Here is a 22,096-nt window from a genome sequence, read left to right as displayed (position 1 = left end):
AAAACGAATTAGATGATTATAAGCAATGTTATGACTTCTTAGAATGATATAGCACATCATGACTTTGATAATTTCCAAACCCCCAGCGTTAATCGACTCGGCCACATCTTTAGGGTTAGAGATTTCTTTTAAAGACAAACTTATTTTGGAAGAACCACAATGAGAATACTATCATACCAAAGAAAACAGACCAGTCATTTGAATGATACAAATTACTAATGAGGTTGTCTATTCTATTGTGTATAAATCTCTATTAGGGGTCAAAGTGTGCAGGAGACACCAAACTGTTTTAGCAAAGTGGCAATCTCAAAGGACATGGAGAGAATTCTCTATATTGTTATTACGACGACGACAACTTGAACATGTAGTCATGTGTCTTCTATTTCTTTCGGCACTAGTGAGGATTGCATCATGAGCTATTAACCAAAGAAACAAATGAATCCTTTTCAAACCTCTCCATCTCCAAATCAGGTTAAAAAGGCAATTGAAGCTCTAGAATTTTTTTTGATAGAGTGGTAGGTAGTTTTCAAAGGAAAAAAATCCAGAAAGAGCATACAAGCAATGTGATCACTTTCTTTCAATAGAGATGACAAAGAGAGACTTGCAACCTTTTGAATAATCATGTCAGATAATCAATTCTTAAGTTTATCAACATTCCAGTACCCTGAAATAGTAAGAAAGTTTGTGAGAGAATATCTAGATTCATAAACTAAATTTACCTAGACAGTGTGTTAATCCAAGCATATGAGACTATGTACTTATTTATGCTCCCAGAAGTTAATTCTTGAACCATCTCCCACCAAATAGAATTGGCTTGCACATTTTTCTATGGAGAGCAAATATCTTTTAAAAAGTTGGTATTGTTATTTTTTCTATCAATAATAAGAATAATATTATTTTCGTATTTATATTTGACTCTCAACACTCTAAACCAAAGAAAGTCTTTTTTCTCAATCAAATCTTAACCAATTTTTGTTTTATATATATATATATATATGGTTCAGATCTTTAGACTGATCAATGCACAACCCATTGAATTTCTTAGAGCCTCTAACAATTTTGCAATTCATAAGGTGAACTTTTTTAGATTGATTAGTCTCTCTCTAAATGAAACTCCTACATTTGTAATCAAAAAGAGGATAAAACAATCATTTACATACATACATACATATACATATATATATATATATATATATATATATATATATATATATATATATATATATATATTGGAATAGAAGAAAGGATAACTTTTACCAGAATAATTATGCTATTAAAGAAAAGAGGGCAGAGGGGAGGCTTTCCCACTGTTAAGCCTTTTTATGATTTTCGCTTTAATCTCCTTATATGTTTTCTTGGTAACTCTTGAATGAATGATAAGAAAACTTAAATATTTATGTAAGTCTTCAGCTCTAAAGAAATTAAGAAAATTGTTCATCTCACTTCTAGCATTGTGACACATTTTAAAGAAAAAATTTAATTTTTTTAGTTAATTTTTTTACCTGAACTAATAGAAAAAACTTTAAGAAGTTTTTTGATAATCTTGGCTTGCTCCATGCTTAAATTGATAGGACAGAATCCTCTTTTTTTTGTCATACAATTCACACACACTCACACATACTACAACACTACTTAAAGAATTCATCTAGGTTTCGTTTGGTTGATGTATAGGATGAGATATAGACACAGACATTAAAGACATAGACATAAAATATTTGTATCTATGTACTGTATTTGGCAAAAATAATGAATAAGACACAAATATTTGAAAAAGATTGAATTATCCTTCATTAAAAAAAGATTTAGAGAGATAAGATGACAAATTTTGAAAATTTAAAAATTGAATAAGGATAAAAGAGTAAAAAATTAGTGTCTCAGAAGTTGTGTCTCAGTAACTCACCAAATTGAAGGTACACAAATTTGGTGTCTCCATGTCCATCCGTGTCATCCCGTGTCCTTCGAAAATCTATGTCTCACCAAACCAAATAGCAGACATGTGTCACCGTATCCATGTCTCATTGAGACATGGACATAAACCAAACGCTACCCTAGTGTCTCCACTAAGACTCGAATCCGGATGTAATTTTTTTTTTGAAAAAAAAAAGTAGCTCAACACAATAAAGTGGAGCGACAAAGAAACAACAACAACAAACAAACATAGGAGAAAAATAAAACACTAGTCTCATTATCATCTCCAGAATTGCTATCAACAATGAGCAAGATCTTTCTCAGTCTATTCCTTGTAACTAATTGAAGACTTGTTGATAATCTCCTCCAAGATAGCTTCCTCCTTTTGGAAGATCCTTCTATTCCTTTCTAAACAAATATTCCAAACAATAGTAAAGAAGCACATCAACCACTTCTTTGTCTCCTCCTTTCTATATATTATGACTTCATGTCCAACTTTCAAAGTATTCCTTCATTGAGCCTGGACTGGACCATAAACTCCTAAAAATAGCTAATCATATACACCACACATGTCAAGTAAAATCACAACCAAAAAATAAGTGAAGAAGATATTCAACCGTCTTCTTACACTAGACACATACATTGTCACTATTCACTATTCATATTCTACTCTGTCTTTCTTTTGTATTTACTCTACCAATCAACACAAACCAAATAAACAACTCCGCTCTTGGTGGAACTAATCATCTCCAAATAGTTATAGTGAAGCTGTAGCTTGTGACTTCCTCAGGAGCTATTTCTACCTACAGGACCTGCACAAATGAGTTAGTAGTAAAAACTCCTTGCCTATCAAATTTTCACACAACTCTATCCTCTCTGTCATATGCTAGTGTATTTAGCCTCAACTTATTATGTAACTAATTCACTAAATCCAAATTCCATTAGAATAACTCTCGCCTCTATTGGAATTTCTAAATATACTATATTCCATCCCAAAACCCACAATTCCCTATGACGAATCCTCTTTGGTTTGAAAGTGAGAAGAGTCTCGGAAACTGATCTTTTAACGAACCACTTTGTAGCTAGACATCCTCCAAAAAATGAGTCATTCTACCATCACTTATCTCTATAGTTAGCCCAGTAATCATCTTATCTCTCACTTGTTGTGATACATGGGCATCTTTAGTTATTTTTAGTTATTATTTCTTTGAATAAAGTTAGTGATTTTTTTATTTTTATTAAGATTGTTATGCTTTTAATGAATATTTCTCGGAGTTTCTTTGAGCTTTGATTTATGTAAAAAAGTGTTGAAAATTTAAATAAAAGAACAAAGAGGAACCAAGAATTGAAGAGAAGTGCAAAGAGAATTCATGGATGTTGTCAACCCTGACCTCTTCATACTCCAACGAGCATAACTTGAGCTATAGAGGTCCAAATGATACGATTCAAGTGACATTAGAAAGCTAACTTCAAGAATTTTTCAACGATATATAATAGTTTATGATTACTCTCTGGAGTCATAGCGTTCAACGCCATGACATTGGCATTTTCAATGTCATTCCACGTCTCAGCATCACTATCTCTCTGGGGCTGTGGGACTAAATGCCACTCTTCCAACGTTTAGCGCCGGACCAGGGATTTCACGCAATTCTTCTCAAGACTGGCGGCATTTAGCACCACCTGCCTTGCGTCCAGTGCCAGACATGCAGAAAGAAGTGTTCCATTTGTCTCAAAGGTGGCGTTTGGCACCATTAAACCGGCGTTTAGCGCCGCTAATCCGCACACGACCCAACTCGAAATCAATCATTCTGATTTCATGGGATTAAAAGGATAAATAAAAGATACGATTAGGTTTTTGAAAAATTTAATTTTTGAACAATTAGGATTACTTTAAAAAGGGAGATTGGAAGACCCAATGGTTTTTCTTCTTCCATTTGTTCAGTTTGGTGTTTTAGAGACATTAGGATTTTATTTTATCTGCACCATGAGCAACTAAACCTCCATTGTTAAGGTTAGGAACTCTATTTATTTTGATGAATTGATATTACTATTCTTCTATTTTGATTAATGCACTGATGTTTTCTTCAAGGATCGCATTTCGTTCTTCATATTAAGGATTAGAGTGTATTGGAAAATAACTTTAATCTGAATTGAATTCCTTTTAATCTTGAAAAAAGTTCATCTTTGGAATTAAGCTAAAATCTCTTTCTTATAATTCTTCAATTGTCTAAAACTAATTTGATAAATGATATAAAATTAATTAGGATTGGTTCTTGAGAATTATGTGGCCCTTAACTCAGACATTGTATTTAATTTCCTAACATAATTAATTGTTTAAGGAATTGATGGTTGATTTGGTTAGGAGAAATTGAATTGTCAAGGGATTGGGTTCAATTACTTAAGGTTTGCCATGAATTATATCTTTGCATGATCAAAGTAGATAATAATTGTTAATCTGAAAATTTAAATAACTTAGATACCTTATCTTTTCTCTCATATTATCTCCTCACACATTTATTGCTTTCTTTATTTAATTCAATGTTTTATGCTATTTGTCATTGAAATTATAAATTTTGATTGTCTGACTAGAATAATCAATTAGCCAGTGCTTACTTAATTTGTTAATCCTCGTGGAAACGATAACCCACTCACGTGGTATTACTTGGTACGACTTGGTATACTTGCCGATAGTAAGTGTGGAAATTCCCATCATGTTGCTCCTTAATCTGTAGTTGACAGATATCATTCTACGGACCCCTCTTGTAGGTATTGACTTATGGGATAACATCACATTGGGATTCATATTGTTGTAGGAGCAAACTACCTTCTTCCATAATGGACATTCTTCCTTTGAGAAGCGCCATCACCACTTAAATAGTAATGTTGTATTACGGATCACCGTATCTCCTACCCTTAGACCACCTAACTTTTTTGGAGCCTACACTACTTCCTATCTCCCCATCACCATGCCATTTCTACTATCCTCCTTATTCGACATGAACCTCTCTGTAGTGATATCAACTTATCTGCAACCGCCTTCGGCATCTTATACAGACTTAGATAGTATACTGGCAAGCTATTTAGGACTAATTTGATGAGAACCAACTTTCCGAATTTATTGAGCACTTTGGCTTTCTATAAACTGAGCTTTTTCTCCACTTTCTACAAAGGTAAAAAAACTCTTTACCTTTGTTAATTTGTGAATTTGATAAACTAGAAGTTGATTTATGGTGAATTATATGATTTTAGCTTGAATGGAGTAATTTTGTGGAGTTGTCTTAGCTATTTGGGAGCATTTGGACTTGAATTGGTGGCTTGTTTTGGTTGAAAGCTTGATTGGAATCAAAATTGGTGTTTTGTGCATATTGAAAATCAGTTAAGATATGGTTTTGATTTTCTCTATATAATATTTCTGGACACTTAGGCTAGTGAACTTTAGGATAGGATTGAATTGGTTATTGGTAATTGTTGAATTGATAATGTATGATGGTATTGATGACTGTGATAATTTATGATGTTGATTTTGATATTGGAGTTGGATTGTGATAACTATAGGGATTTATGATGATGTATGATTAATGATGCTTATGAATAGTGAGAATGTGCCAAAATTGCTAAGGATGGAATCTTGAGGTAGAAATTGTGAATTTTGTTGAATTATGTTAGAAAAGTTGAATGAAATAGATTTCAAATGATAGAGGAAGTCAATTGGTAAGTGAGGAGACATATGGATGTGAATTATGGGTATGAATAGTGAGATTTGGTGTGCATTAGAATGTTATGAAATGGTTTTGGTTGTGGAGTTTTGAAATTTAGAGAACCTTACTAAATTTGTAAAACTTGGTTTTTGACAAATTTTGACAGAGCATAACTTGAGCCTCAAATACTAAAATTGGATGATCTTTCTTTTAAATTAAAGATTATTTTAAGAGATTTAAAATGATATAAAGTTTCAGGAAAATTGAGTTTTGTAGAGGAAGTTATGACTGTTTAAAATTTGGTGTTTTAAAACTGAAATTCTGCAGCTTTAAATTTTTCTAAGTCTGGTACAGCATGCGTATGTGACACAGTACACACGACGTGAGCATTCTTCATTTCCTGGGCATTTCGCGTATGCGAGCACTTCATGCGTATGCGGACATGCAAATTTTTACCTTTGCATATGCGAAAATTTGACACGCGACGCGAGCTTTCCATTCGGGTTTAGGACACTCACATATGCGAGCAGGGGATCGCGTACGCAACCACCCATTTTTAACAGCATGCGTATGTAGAACAGAGGCTTGCATACGCGAGACCCCTGTTTTGCTGAAAAATTATTTTTCTTCGTTTTTAAAGGTTCTCTAGCTTTCTAATCTTCTTTAAGTACCGTTTAAGAATACTATCTACTAATTAGGTCCTAATATTACTAAAGATGAGTTAGTGACTTAATTTAGTGAATTTTGTATGAATTTAGAAGAGGATACTTAGGTTTCAGGGGTACTGAGGATGGATTAATTGAGTGAGATGGCGGAGTACTATAATCATGATTAATGTGATGAGTTGTGGAATTACGCACTGATGATGTTAGGACTCGGGGTTAAATGATGACTTTACTGAGTACTGAAAATGATTTCTAAATACCACTGATATATTGTTTTATACTGGTATTGTTGAGATGCTACACGCCTGACAAGGACGGTGGTTAATCTCGCTTGTCAAGGTCACGGAGGCGGTGTAAGGACAGTAGTTAATCCCGCTTATGTTGAGATGTGAGGTCTGTGGCAGAGTATCCTGCTCACATCTTTTTCGATCACAAGAGTCTGCCCGACACTATATCCGTCGGTAGTGTACCCAGCACTATATCCGTGGGGGATTGGTGCATGAAATTGCAATCACACTTTTGCAATTCTGCACAACTAACTAGCAAGTGCACTAGGTCGTCCAAGTAATACCATACGTGAGTAAGGGTCGATCCCACAGAGATTGCCGGCTTGAAGCAAGCTATGGTTATCTTGTAACTCTTAGTTAGGATATCAATAATTCTCAGATTTGGTTGTAAAAAGTAAAAGAACATGAAATAAATACTTGTTTTGCAATAATGGAGAACAGGTTGAGGTTTTGGAGATGCTCCGTCTTCTGAATCTCTGCTTTCCTACTGTCTTCTTCTTCATGCACGCAAGGCTCCTTCCATGGCAAGCTGTATGTTGGGTTTCACCGTTGTCAATGGCTACCTCCCGTCCTCTCAGTGAAAATGTTCAACGCGCTCTGTCACAGCACGGCTAATCATCTGTCGGTTCTCGATCATGTCGGAATAGGATCCATTGATCCTTTTGCATCTGTCACTAACGCCCCACAATTGCGAGTTTGAAGCTCGTCACAGTCATTCAATCCCTGAATCCTACTCAGAATACCACAGACAAGGTTTAGACTTTCCGAATTCTCAAGAATGGCCGCCAATGGGTTCTAGCTTATACCACGAAGATTCTGCTTAAGGAATCCAAGAGATACACACTCAATCGAAGTTAGAACGGAGGTGGTTGTCAGGCACACGTTCATAGGTGAGAATGATGATGAGTGTCACGGATCATCACATTCATCAGGTTGAAGAACAAGTGGTATCTTAGAATAGAAGCAAGCGTGATTGAATGAGAAACAGTAGTAATTGCATTAATCCATCAAGACACAGCAGAGCTCCTCACCCCCAACCATGGGGTTTAGAGACTCATGCCATAGAAGATACAATATGAAACGTGTAATGTGTCATGAGGTCCAGATACAATGTCAAAAGGTCCTATTAAAAGTGAACTAGTAACCTAGGATATACAGAAATGAGTAAATGACGTAAAAATCCACTTTCGGGGTCCACTTTGTGTGTGCTTGGGCTGAGCATTGAAGCTTTCATGTGAAGAGACTTTTCCTGGAGTTAAACGCCAGCTTTTGTGCCAGTTTGGGCGTTTAACTCCAATTTTTGTGCCAGTTCCGGCGTTAAACGCCGGGAATTCTGAAGCTGATTTGCAACGCCGGTTTGGGCCATCAAATCTCGGGCAAAGTATAAACTATTATACATTGATGGAAAGCCCAGGATGTCTACTTTCCAACGCAATTGAGAGCGCGCCAATTGGGCTTCTGTAGCTCCAAAAAATCCACTTCAAGTGCAGGAAGGTCAGAATCCAACAACATCTGCAGTCCTTTTTCAGCCTCTGAATCAGATTTTTGCTCAGGTCCCTCAATTTCAGCCAGAAATTACCTGAAATCACAGAAAAACACACAAACTCATAGTAAAGCCCAGAAAAGTGAATTTTAAATAAAAACTAATAAAAACATACTAAAAACTAACTAAAATGTACTAAAAATAGTACCAAAAAGTGTATAAATTATCCGCTCATCACAACACCAAACTTAAACTGTTGCTTGTCCTCAAGCAACTGAAAATCAAATAGGATAAAAAAGAAGAGAACATACTATAGACTCCAAAATATCAATAAAACTTAGCTCCAATTAGATGAGCGGGACTAGTAGCTTTTTGCTTCTGGACAGTTTTGGCATCTCACTTTATCCTTTGAAGTTTAGAATGATTGGCATCTATAGGAACTCAGAATTCAGATAATGTTATTGATTCTCCTAGTTAAGTATGATGATTCTTGAACATAGCTACTTTATGAGTCTTGGCTGTGGCCCAAAGCACTCTGTCTTCCAGTATTACCACCGGATACATACATGCCACAGACACATAACTAGGTGAACTTTTTTAGATTGTGACTCAGCTTTGCTAGAGTCCCCAATTAGAGGTATCCAGGGTTCTTAAGCACAACCTTTTTGCCTTGGATCACTTTTTATATTTATTTTTTTTCTTTTTGAATTCACTGCTTTTTCTTGCTTCAAGAATCAATTTGATGATTTTTCAGATCCTCAATAACATTTCTCCTTTTCCATCATTCTTTCAAGAGCCAACAAGTTTAACTTTCTTTAATCAACAAATTCAAAAGACATATGCACTGTTCAAGCATTCATTCAGAAAATAAAAAGTATTGTCACCACATCAAACTAATTCAACTAGTTTCAGAGATAAATTCGAAATCCTGTACTTCTTGTTCTTTTGTGATTAAAGCATTTTTCATTTAAGAGAGGTGATGGATTCATAGGACATTCATAGCTTTAAGACATGAATCTTAAATTTTATTAATCATGAATTAAGAACAAGACTCAAAAATAAATACAAGATAAGACTAATAGTAATAGAAAACAAAAATTTAAATGACTCTAAAATAGACTCCTAATGATAGAGGTTATCACAGAGTTAGGACTCAACAACCTTGATTTTGAGAAGTGGATGCTCCCTCAACTTGTGGGGTATTTGACCCTTCAAAGGAGAGCTTCTGGCGCTTCAGCTCCTGTAGCTCACGCCCCTGCTTCTCTTGTTCCTTCAGCAATTTGCAGAGCATGCAGTTTTGATTCTGCTGTTCTTCCTTAATTTGTTCCATAGTTTCTTGCAGCTTTGCAACAGATGCTTCTAGACTGGCCCAGTAGTCAATTTCAGGAAGTTTAGGGAGGAATTCCTGCGCCCTCCTTTTGATAGAGTTATCTTGCATTTGTCCTTCCATTGACTTCTTGGTGATTGGATATTCAATTGGAATGAATTCATCTACTCCCATCCTCACCCCAGCATCTTTACATAGCAAAGAGATTAAGCTTGGATAAGCCAGTTTGGCTTCAGTGGAGTTCTTGTTTGCAATTGTGTAAATCTCACAAGCAATCAGATGATGAATCTCCACTTCTTTTCCCAACATAATACAATGAATCATCACTGCTCTCTTGACTGTGACCTCAGAACGGTTGCTAGTGGGCAATATAGAACGTCCAATGAAGTCTAGCCAACCTCTTGCAATTGGTTTGAGATCTCCCCTCTTGAGTTGGTTTGGGACACCTTTTGAATTGGTTGTCCACTTAGTTCCAGGGAGGCATATGTCCTCTAGAACTTGATCCAACCCCTTATCTGCTCTCACCATTCTTCTATCAAAGGATTCAGGATCATCTTGTAGTTGAAGCAATTTGAAGACCTCTCTTATTTTGTCCAGATGGAAGTAAATAATTCTCCCTCTGACCATGGTTCTGTAGGTATGAAAAGCAATTCCAGTCATTCTCTGCTTATCTGTCAGCCATAGATTTGAGTAGAATTCCTGAACCATATTTCTTCCAACCTTTGTCTCAAGGTTGGTTAGAACTTCCCATCCTCTGTTTCGAATTTGCTCTTGGATCTCCGGATATTCATCTTCTTTCAGATCGAATCTAACTTCCGGGATCACTGATCTCAGACCCATTATTTTGTGGTAATGGTCTGCATGTTCTTTGGTTAAGAACTTCTCTTGACTCCAAAGATTCTTTGGAGCATTCTCTTTCTTGCCTCTTGACTTGGTTCGTTTTCCCTTAGGAGCCATGATCTTGATAAATCTTGGCTTAGTGATCACGGAAAAGCACACCAAACTTAGAGGTTTGTTTGTCCTCAAGCAAAAGAGAGGAAAGAGGAGAGAGAGGAGGAGAGCAAATTCGAGTGGTGGGGAGAGGAGGATGGCCGAACTTGTATTTATAAGGGAGGGGGAGAGATTTCGAAAATTTTGAAGGAGATTTGAGAAGATATGGAAAGAATTTGAGAAGATATTTGAGTTTGATTTAGAAAATTGTTTAATTTTTGAAATTTGAAGGTGAATGATGAAAGTTTATAATGTGTTTATGCAGAAAATTATGGATCAAAACAAGAAAGTTTGAAAAAATTTGAAGTGGAAAACAAAATCTCTGTCCCCCACCTTTCTGCCGTTAAACGCCCAGAATGGTATCCATTCTGGCGTTTAACGCCCAAATGTTGGCCATTATGGGCATTTAACGCCCAGCCAGGTACCCTGGCTGGCGTTAAATGCCAGAAACCCTTTTATCACTGGGCGTTTTGCTGAACACCCAGGATGCTGTAATTCTGGCGTTAAACGCCCAGAGTACCTTTTACTGGCGTTTTCTTGCCAGCAAACTCCTTTTCTCTGCTTTTTGCACTGAATCCTTCTGTAACTCTGTGAATTCCTTCAATTTCAATGATCAACCTTGAAGAATGTATATCAAACTTTTATAGAACAAATAACCTGCTAATGACTAGGTTGCCTCTCAGCAAGCGCTTCTTTATTGTCTTTAGCTGGACCTTTACTAAGACTCATTCAAGCCTCAGTTTTGAGCATTCCTGCTCAAAATTACTTTCAAGATAATGTTTGATCCTCTGTCCATTAACAATGAACTTTTTATCAGAATCAATATCTTGAAGCTCAAAATATTCATATGGTGACACTTCAGTAATCACATACGGACCCCTCTACCGGGATTTAAGTTTTCCTGGGAATAATTTGAGCCTAGAGTTGAAGAGCAGAACTTTTTGTCCTGGCTCAAGGACTCTGGATGATAACTTCTTGTCATGCCACTTCTTTACCTTTTCCTTATAAATTTTTGCATTTTCAAAGGCACTGAGTCTGAACTCCTCTAGCTCATTTAGCTGGAGCAATCTTTTTTCACCAGCTAACTTAGCATCCATGTTTAGGAATCTGGTTGCCCAGTAGGCTTTATGTTCCAGTTCCACGGGCAGATGACAGGCCTTCCCATACACAAGTTGGTATGGAGAGGTTCCTATAGGAGTCTTGAATGCTGTTTTGTATGCCCACAGAGCATCATCCAAGCTCTTTGCCCAATCCTTTCTACGGGCAATAACAGTCCGTTCCAAGATTCTTTTTAGCTCTCTATTAGAGACTTCAGCTTGCCCATTTGTCTGTGGATGATACGGAGTTGCTACTTTGTGGCTAATTCCATATCGGACCATAGCAGAGTACAACTGTTTATTGCAGAAATGAGTGCCCCCATCACTGATTAGTACTCTGGGAACACCAAACCGGCTGAAGATGTGTTTCTGGAGGAATTTCAACACGGTCTTAGTATCATTATTGGGAGTGGCAATTGCTTCTACCCATTTAGATACATAGTCTACTGCCACCAGAATATACGTGTTTGAGTATGATGGTGGGAAGGGACCCATGAAGTCAATACCCCATACATCAAACAATTCAATCTCTAAGATCCCTTGTTGAGGCATGGCATAACCATGAGGCAAGTTACCAGCTCTTTGGCAACTGTCACAGTTACACACAAACTCTCAGGCATCCCTATAGAGAGTAGGCCAGTAGAAGCTGCATTGGAGGACTTTAGTGGCTGTTCGCTCACTTCCGAAATGTCCCCCATACTGTGATCCATGACAATGCCATAGTATCCTTTGTGCTTCCTCTCTAGGTACACATCTGCGGATCATTCTGTCTGCACATCTCTTAAAGAGATATGCCTCATCCCATAGGTAGTACTTGGCATCTGAAATTAATTTTTTTCTTTGCACTCTGCTGTACTCCTGGGGTATGAACCTCACAGCTTTATACTTTGCAATGTCTGCAAACCATGGAGCTTCCTGAATGGTTAAGAGTTGCTCATCTGAAAAGGTCTCAGAGATCTCAGTAGAGGGGAGGGACGCCCCAGCTACTGGTTCTATTCGGGACAGATGATCAGCTACCTGGTTCTCTGTCCTTTTTCTGTCTCTTATTTCTATATCGAACTCTTGCAGAAGCAACACCCACCTTATGAGCCTGGGTTTTGAATCCTGCTTTGTGAGTAAGTATTTAAGAGCAGCATGGTCAGTGTACACAATCACTTTTGACCCTACTAAATAGGATCGAAACTTGTCAATGGCATAAACCATTGCAAGTAACTCTTTTTCTGTGATTGTGTAATTCTTCTGTGCATCATTTAGAACACGGCTAGCATAATAAATGACGTGCAGAAGCTTGTTGTGCCTCTGTCCCAACACTGCACCAATGGCATGGTCACTGGCATCACACATTAGTTCAAATGGTAATGTCCAATCTGGTGCAGAGATGACTGGTGCTGTGACCAGCTTGGCTTTCAGGGTCTTAAACGCTTGCAGACACTCTGTGTCAAACACAAATGGCGTGTCAGCAGCTAGCAGGTTGCTTAGAGGTTTTGCAATTTTTGAAAAGTCCTTTATGAACCTTCTGTAAAATCCTGCATGCCCTAGAAAGCTTCTGATTGCCTTAACATTGGTAGGTGGTGGTAATTTTTCAATTACTTCTATCTTTGCTTGATCCACCTCTATTCCCTTGCCTGAAATTTTATGCCCAAGGACAATTCCTTAAGTCACCATAAAGTGACATTTCTCCCAGTTTAAGACCAGGTTAGTCTCTTGGCACCTTTTCAGGACAAGTGCTAGATGATTAAGACAGGAGCTGAATGAGTCTCCATATACTGAGAAGTCATCCATGAAGACTTCCAGGAACTTCTCTACCATATCAGAGAAGATGGATAGCATGCATCTTTGAAAAGTTGCAGGTGCATTACACAGACTAAAAAGCATTCTTCTGTAGGCAAACACGCCAGAAGGGCAAGTGAATGCTGTCTTCTCTTGGTCCTGAAGATCTACTGCAATTTGGTTGTAGCCTGAATAGCCATCCAAAAAGCAGTAATAATCATGACCAGCTAGTCTTTCTAGCATTTGGTCTATGAATGGTTGATGAGCGGATAATTTGTATGCTTTTTGGCATTGTTTTTAGTATGTTTTTGGTAGTTTTAGTTGAGTTATTAGTATAATTTTATTAGTTTTTAGTTAAAATTCACTTTTCTGGACTTTACTATGAGTTTGTGTGTTTTTCTGTGATTTCAGGTATTTTCTGGCTGAAATTGAAGGTTCTGAGCAAAAATCTGATCCAGAGACTGAAAAGGACTGCAGATGCTGTTGGATTCTGACCTCCCTGCACTCGAAGTGGATTTTCTGGAGCTACAGAAGCCCAATTGGCGCGCTCTCAACGGCATTGGAAAGTAGACATCCTGGGATTTCCAGCAATATATGATAGTCCATACTTTGCCCAAGATTTGATGGCCCAAACCGGCGTAGCAAATCAGCATCAGAAATTCCAGCGTTAAACGCCGGAACTGGCATAAAACTTGGAGTTAAACGCCCAAACTGGCATGAAAGCTGGCGTTTAACTCCAGAAAATGTCTCTACACATAAAAGCTTCAATGCTCAGCCCAAGCACACACCAAGTGGGCCCGGAAGTGAATTTTTCTGTCATTTACTCATTTCTGTAGACCTTAGGATACTAGTTTACTATTTATAGGATCTTTTGACATTGTAAATGGTACCTTATGACCTCATAACACTTTTTACACGTTTCTTGTACCTTCCACGGCATGAGTCTCTAAACTCCATGGTTGGGGGTGAGGAGCTCTGCTGTGTCTTGATGGATTAATGCAATTACTACTGTTTCTTATTCAATCATGCTTGTTTCCATTCTAAGATATCACTTGCTCTTAACCCAGATGAATGTGATGATCCGTGACACTCATCATCATTCTCAACTATGAACACGTGCCTGACAGCCACCTCTGTTCTACCTTAGATTAAGTAGATGTCTCTTGGATTCTTTAATCGGAATCTTCGTGGTATAAGCTAGAGCTGATGGCGGCATTCAAGAGAGTCCGGAAGGTCTAAACCTTGTCTGTGGTATTCTGAGTAGGACTCAATGATTGAATGACTGTGACGTGCTTCAAACTCCTGAAGGCGGGGCGTTAGTGACAGACGCAAAAGAATCACTGGATTCTATTCCGGCCTGATTGAGAACCGACAGATGATTAGCCTATGCTGTGACAGAGCATCAGGGACGTATTTTCACTGAGAGGATGGAAGGTAGCCATTGACAACGGTGAAACCCTACATACAGCTTGCCATGGAAGGAGCCTTGCGTGTTTGATGAAGATGACAGTAGGAAAGCAGAGATTCGGAAGATGGAGCATCTCCAAAGCCTCAGCCTGTTCTCCATTACTGCAAAACAAGTACCTTTTTCATGTTCTTTTGCTTTTTACAATCAATCCTGATAATTTCTGATATCCTGACTAAGATTTACAAGGTAACCATAGCTTGCTTCAAGCCGACAATCTCCGTGGGATCGACCCTTGCTCACGCAAGGTATTACTTGGACGACCCAGTGCACTTGCTGGTTAGTTGTGCGGGATTGCAAAAGTGTTATTGCAATTTCGTGCACCAAGTTTTTGGCGCCGTTGCCGGGGATTGTTCGAGTTTGGACAACTGACGGCTTATCTTGTTGCTTAGATTAGGACTGTTTGTTTTTGCTGGTTTAGAGTCTTTTATTTGAGTCTAGTTTCATATTCTAAGTTTGGTGTCAATTGCATGCGTTTATTTTCCTTTTAAATTTTCGATTTTGCATGTCCTTAGTCCCTTTTTGATTCATAAAAGTTCTAAGTTTGGTGTCCTCTTTGTGTTCTTCCCTTTAAAATTTTCGAAAAAATTTGTGTTTGATTTTCTAAAATTTTAAGTTTGGTGTCATTTTGTGTTTTTCTCTTTCCTCTTTTTAAAAATCAAATCTTTTTCATAAAAACTTTTCAATCATATCTTTTTAATTGCTGTTTTCAAAATCTTTTTAATTAACTAATTGATTCAGTTCTCAATTTGCTTTGATCTTCTTTTCTTTTTGATTTTCGAAATTTTATTCCCTTTTTTTTATTTCTTTTTGTTTTTATTGTTATTTTCCGTTTAATTCAAAAAAAAAAAAACAAAACAAAATTTATCTCTTTGCAATCATTCTCATTTCCCTTTTGTCCATTATGGACTTAAGTGGAATTAATCAGTCCAAGAGGACTCTGGGGTCATATGCTAACCCCATTACAGCTGCATATGGGAGTAGCATCTGTATACCTCCCATCAAAGCAAGCAGCTTTGAGCTAAACCCTCAACTCATTATCATAGTGCAGCAAAATTGCCAGTATTCCGGTCTTCCACAGGAAGAACCTACTGAGTTTCTGGCACAATTTTTACAAATTGCTGACACAGTACATGATAAAGAGGTAGATCAGGATGTCTACAGACTATTACTATTTCCATTTGCTGTAAAAGATCAAGCTAAAAGGTGGTTGAATAACCAACCTACAGCAAGCATAAAGACATGGAAACAGTTATCAGACAAATTCCTGAATCATTTCTACCCTCCAAAAAGGATGACACAGCTAAGGCTGGACATCCAAGGCTTTAAACAAGAGGATAATGAATCCCTTTATAATGCCTGGGAGAGGTATAGAGGTATGCTTAGAAAATGCCCCTCTGAAATGTTTTCAGAGTGGGTACAGTTAGACATCTTCTACTATGGGCTCACAGAAAAAGCTCAGATGTCTTTAGACCACTCAGCTGGTGGATCTATACACATGAGGAAGACAATTGAAGAAGCTCAAGAGCTTATAGACACTGTTGCTAGAAACCAATACTTATATTCTAGCAGTGAGTTCGTTCCAAAAGAGGAGGTCATGGCATTGGTCACTGATCCTAATCCTCAAGAACAGATGAATGAGCTTAATCAACAATTGCTCCTGATGACAGAACAGTTAGCAGAATTTAAAGAAATGCTCCATGATACTAAAGTTGCTAACAAGAACATAGAACTGCAGTTGAATCAAGCAAAACAGCAAATATCTAAACAGATAACAGAAGGATGTCAAGCAGTTCAACTAAGGAGTGGGAAAACACTGAACACCACTGCTCAAAGGAGCAAGAAGGCAAGCAAAGAACAATTGACAGAGGATAACCAAACCACTGTTCAAAATCCCTCTGAGGGCAACAAGAGCCCAGAGAGGAATATTATTGGCGTTCAAACGCCAGAAAGGGAAGGAAAGTTGGCGTTAAACGCCCATTCCTTGCCCAGTTCTGGCGTTCAAACGCCAGAAAAGGGGGAAAAGTTGGCGTTAAACGCCCATTTTCCTCCCAATCCTGGCGTTCAAACGCCCAAGGAGGATCAGGCACCTGAGAGTGCTGATAATTATCCCTCTAACAAGGCTTCTTCAACCACTTCTGTAAGGAATAAACCTGCAGCATCTAAGGTTGAGGAATATCAAGCCAAGATGCCTTATCCTCAGAAATCCGCAAAGCGGAACAGGATAAGCAATTTGCCCGCTTTGCAGACTATCTAAGGACTCTTGAAATAAAGATTCTGTTTGCAGAGGCACTTGAGCAAATACCTTCTTATGCTAAGTTCATGAAAGAGATCTTAAGTCATAAGAAGGATTGGAGAGAAACTGAAAAAGTGTTTCTCACTGAAGAATGCAGTGCAGTCATACTAAAAAGCTTACCAGAAAAGCTTCAAGATCCTGGAAGCTTTATAATACCATGCACATTAGAAGGCGCTTGCACCAAGACAGCCCTATGTGATCTTGGAGCAAGCATCAATCTAATACCTGCATCCACTATCAGAAAGCTTGGGTTGGCTGGAGAAGTCAAACCAACCAGGATATGCCTCCAACTTGCTGATGGCTCCATTAAACACCCATCAGGCATAATAGAGGACATGATTGTCAAGGTTGGGCCATTTGCCTTTCCCACTGACTTTGTGGTGCTGGAAATGGAGGAGCACAAAAGTGCAACTCTCATTCTAGGAAGACCATTCCTAGCAACTGGACGAACTCTCATTGATGTACAAAAAGGGGAAGTAACCCTGAGAGTCAATGAGGATGAGTTCAAGTTGAATGCTGTGAAAGCAATGCAGCATCCAGACACACCAGATGACTGCATGGGCACTGACATTATTGACTCTCTGGTAGAAGAGATCAATATGACTGAAAGCCTAGAATCAGAGCTTGAGGACATCTTCAAAGATGCTCAACCTGATCAAGAAGAACTAGAGGAAGTAAAGGAATTTTCGAAAATTCCTCAGGAAGAGAATAAACCTCCCAAACCTGAACTCAAACCTCTACCACCATCCCTGAAATATGCATTTTTGGGAGAGGGTGACACTTTTCCAGTGATTATAAGCTCTGCTTTAAATCCACAGGAAGAGGAGGCACTAATTCAAGTGCTAAGGAGACACAAGACAGCTCTTGGGTGGTCCATAAGTGATCTTAAGGGCATTAGCCCAGCAAGATGCATGCACAAGATCCTGTTGGAGGATAATGCCAAACCAGTGGTTCAACCACAGAGGAGGCTAAATCCAGCCATGAAGGAGGTGGTGCAGAAAGAGGTCACTAAATTACTGGAGGCTGGGATTATTTATCCTATTTTTGATAGCCCCTGGGTGAGCCCTGTCCAAGTTGTTCCCAAAAAGGGAGGCATGACAGTGGTTCATAATGAAAAAAATGAACTGGTTCCTACAAGGACAGTCACAGGGTGGCGTATGTGTATTGACTACAGAAGGCTCAATACAGCCACCAGAAAGGATCATTTCCCTTTACCATTCATAGACCAAATGCTAGAAAGACTAGCTGGTCATGACTATTACTGCTTTTTGGATGGCTATTCAGGCTACAACCAGATTGCAGTAGATCCCCAGGACCAAGAGAAAACAGCATTTACTTGCCCTTCTGGCGTGTTTGCCTATAGGAGAATGCCTTTTGGTCTGTGCAATGCACCTGCAACCTTTCAGAGGTGCATGCTCTCTATCTTCTCAGATATGGTAGAGAAATTTCTGAAAGTCTTCATGGATGACTTTTCAGTATATGGAGACTCATTCAGCTCCTGTCTTAACCACCTATCACTTGTCCTGAAAAGATGCCAAGAGACTAACCTGGTTTTAAACTGGGAGAAATGTCACTTTATGGTGACTGAAGGAATTGTCCTTGGGCACAAAATTTCAAGCAGGGGGATAGAGGTGGATAAGGCAAAGGTAGAAGTAATTGAAAAATTACCACCACCTGCCAATGTTAAGGCAATCAGAAGCTTTCTTGGGCATGCAGGATTCTACAGAAGGTTTATAAAGGATTTTTCAAAAATTGCCAAACCTCTAAGTAATCTGCTAGCTGCTGACACTCCATTTATCTTTGATAATGAGTGTCTGCAGGCATTTGAGACCCTGAAAGCTAAGCTGGTCACAGCACCAGTTATCTCTGCACCAGATTGGACATTACCATTTGAATTAATGTGTGATGCCAGTGATCATGCCATTGGTGCAGTGTTGGGACAGAGGCATAACAAGCTTTTACACGTCATTTATTATGCCAGCCGTGTTCTAAATGACGCACAAAAGAACTACACAACCACAGAGAAAGAGTTACTTGCAGTGGTTTACGCCATTGACAAGTTTAGATCCTACCTAGTGGGATCAAAAGTGATTGTGTACACTGACCATGCTGCTCTTAAATACTTACTCACAAAGCAGGATTCAAAACCCAGGCTTATCAGATGGGTGTTGCTTCTGCAAGAGTTTGATATAGAAATAAGAGACAGAAAAGGGACAGAAAACCAGGTGGCTGATCATCTGTCCCGAATAGAACCAGTAGCTGGGGCGTCCCTCCCTTCTACTGAGATCTCTGAGACTTTCCCAGATGAGCAACTCTTTGCCATTCAGGAAGCTCCATGGTTTGCAGATATTGCAAATTATAAAGCTGTGAGGTTCATACCCAAGGAGTACAGCAATGTGCAAAGAAAGAAATTAATTTCGGATGCAAAGTACTACCTCTGGGATGAACCATATCTCTTTAAGAGATGTGCTGACGGAGTGATCCGCAGATGTGTACCCAGAGAAGAAGCACAAAAGATCTTATGGCATTGCCATGGATCACATTATGGGGGACATTTTGGAAGTGAGCGAACAGCCACTAAAGTCCTCCAGTGTGGCTTCTACTGGCCTACTCTCTATAAAGATTCCCGAGAGTTTGTGCGTAACTGTGACAGTTGCCAAAGAGCTGGTAACCTGCCTCACGGATATGCCATGCCTCAACAAGGGATATTAGAGATAGAATTGTTTGATGTATGGGGAATTGACTTCATGGGGCCATTCCCACCTTCATACTCAAACACTTACATTCTGGTGGCAGTGGACTATGTATCTAAGTGGGTAGAAGCAATTGCTACACCCACTAATGATACCAAGACCGTGCTGAAATTTCTCCAGAAACACATCTTCAGCAGGTTTGGTGTTCCCAGAGTACTAATCAGTGATGGGGGCACTCATTTCTGCAATAGACTGCTACACTCTGCTATGGTTAGACATGGAATTAGCCATAAAGTGGCAACTCCATATCATCCACAGACAAATGGGCAAGCAGAAGTCTCTAACAGAGAACTAAAAAGAATCCTAGAACGGACTGTGATGGCCCGAAGAAAGGATTGGGCAAAGAGCTTGGATGATGCTCTGTGGGCATACAGAACAGCATTCAAGACTCCTATAGGAACCTCTCCATACCAACTGGTGTATGGGAAGGCCTGTCATTTGCCTGTGGAACTGGAACATAAAGCCTATTGGGCAACCAGATTCCTAAACATGGATGCTCAGTTAGCTGGTGAGAAAAGACTGCTCCAGCTAAATGAGCTAGAGGAGTTCAGACTCAATGCCTTTGAAAATGCAAAAATTTATAAGGAAAAGGCAAAGAAGTGGCATGACAAGAGATTGTCAACCAGAGTCTTTGAGCCAGGACAAAAAGTTCTGCTCTTCAACTCCAGGCTCAAATTGTTTCCAGGAAAACTCAAATCCCGGTGGAGGGGTCCGTATGTGATTACAGGAGTGTCACCATATGGATATGTTGAGCTTCAGGATATTGATTCTGACAAGAAGTTCATTGTTAATGGACAGAGAATCAAGCACTATCTTGAAGGAAATTTTGAGCAGGAATGCTCAAAACTGAGACTTGAGTGATTCTTAGCAGAAGTCCAGCTAAAGACAGTAAAGAAGCGCTTGCTGGGAGGCAACCCAGTCATTAGGAGGGTATATGATTAGTTCTTACAAAGGCAAGTATCAAAAATGAAGGAATTCACAGAGTTACAGAAGGATTCAGCTCAAAAAAGCAGAGAAAATGAACTTACTGGCGAAAAAACGCCAGTAAAGGGCATTTTGGGCGTTAAACGCCAGAATGGGTACCATTCTGGGCGTTTAACGCCAGGAATGGTGCCATTTTGGGCGTTAAACGCCAGAATGGGCACCATTCTGGGCGTTTAACGCCAGGTGTGCAGCATCCTGGGCGTTTTGGAAAAACGCCCAGTGACAAAGGAATTCTGGCGTTTAACGCCAGCCAGGGCACCTGGCTGGGCGTTAAACGCCCAAAAGGGGTAGCAAATGGGCGTTAAACGCCAGAATGGATGCCATTCTGGGCGTTTAACGCCAGAAAGGTGGGGGGGACCACATTTTTGTTTTCAACTCAAATTTTTTCAAAATTTCCTTTTCTCACCCATACTTTTCTACAAAATCACACTTCAATCATTCATCATTCACTTTCAAATCTTCAAAAATCAAAACCATTCTTCAAATTTATTTCAAATCAATTACAAACATTGTTCAAAAATTTCACCCTTTTCTCAATTTCTGTCCATATCTTCTCAAATCTCCTTTCAAATTTCTCTCTTCTTTTTTGAAAACTCCCCTCCCCACCTTATAAATACACGTTTGGCTCCCTCATTCCATCACACCATTCGAATTTCCTCTTCCTCCCCCTCTCTTCTCTCTTTTCTTTTGCTTGAGGACAAGCAAACCTCTAAGTTTGGTGTGCTTTTCCGTGATCACTAAGCCAAGATTCATCAAGATCATGGCTCCTAAGGGAAAACAAACCAATCTAAGAGGAAAGAAAGAGACTAATCCAAAGAATCTTTGGAATCAAGAGAAGTTCTTAACTAAAGAACATGAAGACCATTATCACAAAATAATGGGTCTGAGGTCAGTGATCCCGGAAGTGAAATTTGATCTGAAAGAAGATGAATATCCGGGGATCCAAGAGCAAATTCGAAACAGAGGTTGGGAAGTTCTAACCAATCCTGAGACAAAGGTTGGAAGGAACATGGTTCAGGAATTCTACTCAAATCTGTGGCTGACAGATAAGCAGAGAATGACTGGAACCGCTTACCATACCTATAGAACCATGGTCAGAGGGAAAGTTATGTACTTCCATCTGGACAAAATAAGAGAAATCTTCAAGTTGCCTCAACTGCAAGATGATCCTGACTCCTTTAATAGGAGGATGGTGAGAGTAGACAAAGGGTTGGATCAAGTTCTAGAGGACATATGCCTCCCTGGAACTAAGTGGATAACCAATTCTAAAGGTGTCCCAAACCAACTCAAGAGAGGAGACCTCAAACCAATTGCAAGAGGGTGGCTAGACTTCATTGGGCGTTCCATATTGCCCACTAGCAACCGTTCTGAGG

This window comes from Arachis stenosperma, chromosome 10, assembly GCF_014773155.1.
Source record: "Arachis stenosperma cultivar V10309 chromosome 10, arast.V10309.gnm1.PFL2, whole genome shotgun sequence".
Lineage (NCBI taxonomy): Eukaryota > Viridiplantae > Streptophyta > Magnoliopsida > Fabales > Fabaceae > Arachis > Arachis stenosperma.
Note: the sequence above shows the minus strand (reverse complement) of the source record.